Here is a 6,192-nt window from a genome sequence, read left to right on the forward strand (position 1 = left end):
CGGAGCAGTGCTCATGCAGAAGTCCTCCTCCGGGAGGATGGTGACTTGCGGTTTTTTCTCCAAGAGCTTCTCAGCGCCTGAACGCAACTACACCATCGGTGACCGAGAACTATTGGCAGTCAAACTGGCTCTGAAGGAATGGCGCTACCTTCTGGAAGGAGCAGTGTACCCCGTTATTATTTACACGGACCACAAGAACTTGGAATACCTGCGGTCTGCTCAGCGACTGAACCCACGGCAAGCCAGGTGGTCCTTGTTCTTTGCCAGATTCGATTTCCAGCTCCATTTCCGACCCGCGGACAAGAATGTACGCGCTGATGCCTTGTCCAGGTCTTTCATGCCCGTGGAGCAGGAGGAGGAGACATCCCAACCCATCATCTGTCCTAGTAAAATCATTCCGGTGGCTCCTGTCACCCTGGCCCAGATACCGCCCGGGAAGACCTATGTCTCTGAGACTGACAGGCAAAAAGTGTTGCACTGGGGCCATGCCTCGAAAACAGCCGGTCATGCTGGTCAGAAGAGAACATGGAGTGCGATTGTACGTCATTACTGGTGGCCATCCCTTCGCACGGACGTCGCTTCTTTTGTCTCTGCCTGCTCCTCTTGTGCCAGGAACAAGACGCCCAAACACCTGCCATATGGCCGTCTTCTGCCTCTGCCTATACCCTCAGTTCCGTGGCAACACATTGCGATGGACTTTATTACGGACTTGCCATTGTCCTCTGGACACACAGTCATATGGGTCGTGGTGGATCGATTCTCTAAAATGGCTCATTTCGTCCCTATGGCTGGACTGCCCTCTGCCCAGGAACTTGCGGACGCCTATATACATCACATCTTCCGCTTGCATGGCTTTCCATCACACATTGTGTCCGACAGAGGAACTCAGTTCACCTCCCGCTTCTGGAGGTCTCTCTGCAAACATCTGGGAGTGACTCTGGACTTCTCTTCAGCGTACCATCCTCAGTCGAACGGCCAAGTGGAACGGGTCAATCAGATCTTGACCTCCTTCTTACGTCATTACGTCAACGCCCATCATGACGACTGGTCCACGCTTCTTCCTTGGGCTGAATTCTCCCATAACCACCACGTCAGTGAGTCCTCCTCCAGCTCTCCCTTCCATGTCGTTTACGGACTTCAGCCTTCTGTCCCATTACCTGTTTCCTCTTCCTCGGATATCCCTGCTGCCGATGCTGTAGTCCGTGACTTTTCTACAATTTGGGACTCTGTCAAGACGTCCCTTGAACGTGCTTCCCTGCGGATGAAGAGACACGCAGACAAGAGACGTCTGGACCCTCCGTGTTTCTCTCCTGGAGATCTCGTCTGGCTTGCTTCCAAGTACGTCCGCTTGAAGCTACCATCCTACAAGCTGGGTCCTCGCTACATCGGGCCGTTTAAAGTCCTCAGCAAGATCAATGAGGTCTCCTACAAGCTACAGCTCCCGGCCACGATGAGGATACCCAACTCCTTCCACGTCTCCCTGCTCAAGCCGGTTGTCCTTGGTCCCTTCTCCGCTGCTGCCAGTCCGGCTCCTCCTCCTATTGCCGATGACGACATCTATGCGGTAAGGGATATCGTGGCCATGAAGACCGTACGGGGTCGCCAGTTCTTCCTGGTGGACTGGGCAGGGTATGGTCCTGAGGATAGGTCCTGGGAGCCCCGGGAGAATGTGGGCACTCCTCTGATCCGTGCCTTCCTGTCCCGGTTGCGGGGAGGGGGCGTGGGGGGGGGGTGCTGTCACGCTCCCCGGGTCCCCTGCCCTGCTCCCCGGCTCACCTGCCACGCTCTCCGGCTCCCCTGCCTCGCTCCCCGGTTCCTCGGTCCGGTCTCCGCCGCTCCCCGCTCTCCAGCCTCCATTGCCTGCGCTTCCCAGGCGTCCTGGTCCCCGCTCCCGGCGCCCATCGGCTTCTCAGCCTCAGCCCGGCTCTGCTGCTTCCTCCTCACAGCTTCCTGCTCTGGCTTCTGGCACCCGGGTCGCGCGCATGCGCATTAGGGCGCGCGCGCAGTCATTGACCCTTTCTTAAAGGGCCAGCGTCCACTGACAGGAAATGAAGCACACAGGTACAGGGTATAAAGGGGTTTAGTGTCCAAGTGGGCGGGGCCTGTTCTTCGTGTTTCCCAAGCTAGGAGTCAGGTCTCCTTGTGTTCCTGTGAGATACTCACCTCTCTCTCTTCTAGAGCCGATCCTGCCTTGCCATCCGGTCCTGCCGAATCCCGAACCCCGAACGCTGTCTATCTGCCATCCTGACAGTCCGTACCATCTCTGATCCCTGCGGTGACCCGTCATCTCGCTCCAACGGTTCCGGACTCCGCCTGACATCTTCTTGGCTTCCGAACCTGAGCTCCGTCACCCGGAATACCATCAGTGACTCCGTGGTCCCAGGGACTTCTCCAGTATACTCTTCTGCACGGTCTGTCCTGCTACCTGTAGTGCTCCAGCTACCGGACCCCTTACCATCATCAAGGAGTTCGGCCCAGTGGATCCACCTCCTGGGTCTGCCCGTCCACCTGGCCCTAACAGCTATTTATATGGTGTAGTGTGAGCGTCCACTTCCTAACGAAGTGGAACGCACCTGTGGCCCGCATGTGACCGCTGACGTGATGACGCAATGCCCCGCGCCTGCGCTCTGAAGCAGGACGCCGAGAGCTCGGCGCTTCGATCCCGCGCATACGCTGAAGGCAGAGCATCCACGCCGGCGTGTGGTGAGGCCTGGGTGTGCGCGCGTAGGGACACATGACCGGCGTCACATAGTGGCATAGCTGTTAGGGCAGGGGACCCCGCGCACGCGCAGAGTGAGGACACTATTGGAGCAGTGAAGACCGGTGTCACTATACAAACCTACAGGGTGAAAGCTGTAAGGGGGTGACGTGCTGGAGAGAAGTGCAATCAAGTGGCATGAGGAACCTAGGGATAAGAAAAAGAGAATTAGGAGAATAAAAACAATGTATTTTAGCTAATGAAAAAATTGCAGCCTTATATATCTCTCATACACCGCTGGGAACAGTCATAAGAATTATAACAGTAAGATTAAATACCAATCATGTACATAAGAGACCTAGTGGATCACATCATATTCCCTATTTAACCCACTGGGTTCCAAAGTCCTCAATGTATGAATCCAGAAAGCTTCGCGTTGTTTAAGAATCCTAATTCTATTACCACCTCTCCTTATAGGTGGTATATATTCAATGATCTGATACTTAAGTTGGGCCACAGTATGTCCATGTGTCACAAAGTGATGTGGTATGGGTAATAGGACCTGTTGGCAACGAATGGTAGATTTGTGTTTATTGATACGGTCCCGGATATGTTGGGTCGTTTCCTCTTTTCATACTTTCCCTAGTGTGCCGGAGTATATATTTGTTAGTTATATATTAAAGGCTGACACAAATGTCCCACAATTAAGGCAAAATATGTTTTACCTGCATCCTTTTGTCCTGAGGCCGCAAATATGCCTGCCATATTTGTGAAAGCTATGCACACCCCAATTTTATACTATTTACCCAAGAAGCTGTCTGTCTGCCAGGTCCCCTTTGAAGCTTCTCTGAAACTAGCAGTCGCCCGTTCACTTCCCTAGCTGAATTTCTTTTGTCACCAGGGGGTCTTGTAGTGGTCAGGGTTTTTTTTCTTTGTATGTTTAACTTTGGTCCGGGATCTTGGTATTGGATTTCAATACTGTCTTGATGCCTGTCATGATGTGTGTAAATATGTATGGATATACCATATTCCTCACACATATGTTCAATAAACTATTTAATTAAATAAAGAGAAAAAATACATATGTGGTAACTAGACTCTGACAAGTGAGACAAAAATGACAAAATACATAACATCAAACAAAAGAAGTGAAATACACTTGGAGAGGACGTTACCAACATCTGGTAAGAAATTCACGTCAATAGCATCTTCAGAAATATATTTACTTAGAAAATTGGTGACGTGTTCAATACTCAATTCACCTTTATATACCATGATACCAACAGATTTGTTATATATATATATATACACATTTTTTGTAAATATGTAAATATTTTATTATATCTTTTTATTGGACAATATTGAAGATCTGACCATTTGATACAATGTTAAGTAGCGTGTAAAAAGAATTTGCTTGACATGATCACTGTGTTTAGTTTTATAACTCAATCCCATAAAGAAGCAATGAAGGAACAATTATCTACACAAAATATGATTGTACTGTGCAAAAAGTTTCAGCGCCCAAACAGGGACTTGAACCCTGGACCCTCAGATTAAAAGTCTGATGCTCTACCGACTGAGCTATCCGGGCCCATGAAGGTTTACTTAGTGACATCATTACCAGTCTTAGCAGTTTTACCAGTATGGTGGATAAGTGTTACATTATATAATAATAATATTTATTCACTTATATAGCGCTATTGATTGCACAGCACTTTATAAACATATATATATTGAAGAGAATATGCGATTTCCCAATAAAGGTCCTGCATTGTCCGTATATCACACAGGACACTTGGCGCCACGTGCACCGAGGAGCCTCATTTACCAATGTAAGAAAATGTTTTTTTTAGATAAAGCAAAAGCTGTTCAGATATGATTTTTATTGGGACAACCAATACCATACTCGGGTGGAAGTGGTTTAAGTTGAGTTTTGGAGGTGACAAACTCCCTTTAATTTTCCCTCAAATGGAACCTGTCAGGTGCAATATGCACCGAGAGCCACGAGCAGTTCTGGGTGAATATTACTAATTTCTGCCTAACCGTCCCTGTATACACTAGCATAGATCAAAAAATCTTTAGAAAAATTATTCATAAAAATCTTTTATCTTATGCTAATGAGCGCATGGACTAGTTCCAAGGGTGTTACATCCCCTGACTAGTCCACCCTCTTAACATGTTAGTACACCCACAGTGGTGTAGTAACAATCTATTTAATTCAGCATCAGCAGTAGTGACAGGTGTACCTGTGTTTGTGCTTCTAAAAGCCCCGCACTTCCAGTCATGCGCAGTATGAAGCCGGGTGTACGCGTCCTGGTTTCAGAGAGGTCTAGTGGGCATGACTGGAAGTGTCGGGATATTTAGAAGAGCAAACACAGGTACATGTGTTATCACTGGTAATGCTGAATTGAATAGCATGTTAGTACACCCCTGTGAAAGTACTAACATGCTAAGAGGGTGGACTAGTCGGGGGATAAAACGCCCTTAGGACTAGTTCCTGTGCTCATTAGCATATAATGAAGGATCTTTAGAAATACTTCTCCTAAAGATCCCTTTATCTATGCTAGTGTATACAGGGACAGTTAGGCAGGGATTAGCAATATGCACCCAGAACTGCTTGTGGTTCTGGTTGTATATTGGACTTGACAGGTTCCCTTTAAGTGATAAAGAGTCCCATGACAATAACCAGTGATTGCAGGAGGGCATGGTGATGGGACGCCGACCAAACTCTTCTCTCTGCTCTTCATCACAGACTCATAAGTGACTTCTTACAAGTCACCACCTTGATCTGTATTATAGTCTTAGTGTGGAGCCCATAATTTATTAGTCGTAAATAGTGCAACTATTTATGCCAAAGTTATCAGATTATGACTATACTTCATTGTGCCCATTCTTCATCACCACATGGCAATCACAATCCCATCACAAATCTGCAGTCTAGAATGTTGACCTCACCAAACTGTCACCAGTTGCCCGGCTAGCTCAGTCGGTAGAGCATGAGACTCTTAATCTCAGGGTCGTGGGTTCAAGCCCCACGTTGGGCGCTTTCTTTTGTCAATCTCTTGAAAATGCATTGTCACATTCTCCTCCAGTGTGATCTCTGGAGGTAGTTGTCCAAGTTTAACCTCTTCACCACTCAGCTATTTTCATTTTTTTTGTTTTTATTTTTTCCTCCACTTCTTCCAAGAGCTATATGTTTTTTATTTTTCATCAATATAGCCCTATGAGAGCTTCTTGTTTGCAGGACGAAGTGTACTTTTGAATGACATCATTTCTTCTGCCACATATTGTACTGGAAAATGGGGAAAAAAATTAAAGTTCTGTGAAATTCCAACAAAAGTGCAATTTCACGTTTGTTTTTTGGGTATTTTATTTACCGGTTCACTATATGATAAAACTGACCTGGAATTATGATTCCCCAGGTCGGTGCGAGTTCGTAGATACCAACGTATAGATTTACTTTTATCTAAGTGGTGAAAAATTTCTGAAATTTG

At 47.3% G+C, this 6,192-nt stretch overlaps 2 non-coding genes across 2 annotated transcripts; one reads left to right on the forward strand and one right to left on the reverse strand.

Annotated features, from left to right (window-relative positions):
• Window positions 1–4,216: 4,216 nt before the first annotated feature.
• On the reverse strand, window positions 4,217–4,289 carry TRNAK-UUU (transfer RNA lysine (anticodon UUU)). Its single transcript has one exon. It is a non-coding gene; the product is annotated as a tRNA-Lys (tRNA).
• A 1,380-nt stretch (window positions 4,290–5,669) lies between these two features.
• TRNAK-CUU (transfer RNA lysine (anticodon CUU)) lies at window positions 5,670–5,742 on the forward strand. Its single transcript has one exon. It is a non-coding gene; the product is annotated as a tRNA-Lys (tRNA).
• The last annotated feature ends 450 nt before the right edge of the window (window positions 5,743–6,192 follow it).

The sequence above is a fragment of the Anomaloglossus baeobatrachus genome, chromosome 4 (assembly GCF_048569485.1).
Source record: "Anomaloglossus baeobatrachus isolate aAnoBae1 chromosome 4, aAnoBae1.hap1, whole genome shotgun sequence".
NCBI classification, from domain to species: Eukaryota; Metazoa; Chordata; class Amphibia; order Anura; family Aromobatidae; genus Anomaloglossus; species Anomaloglossus baeobatrachus.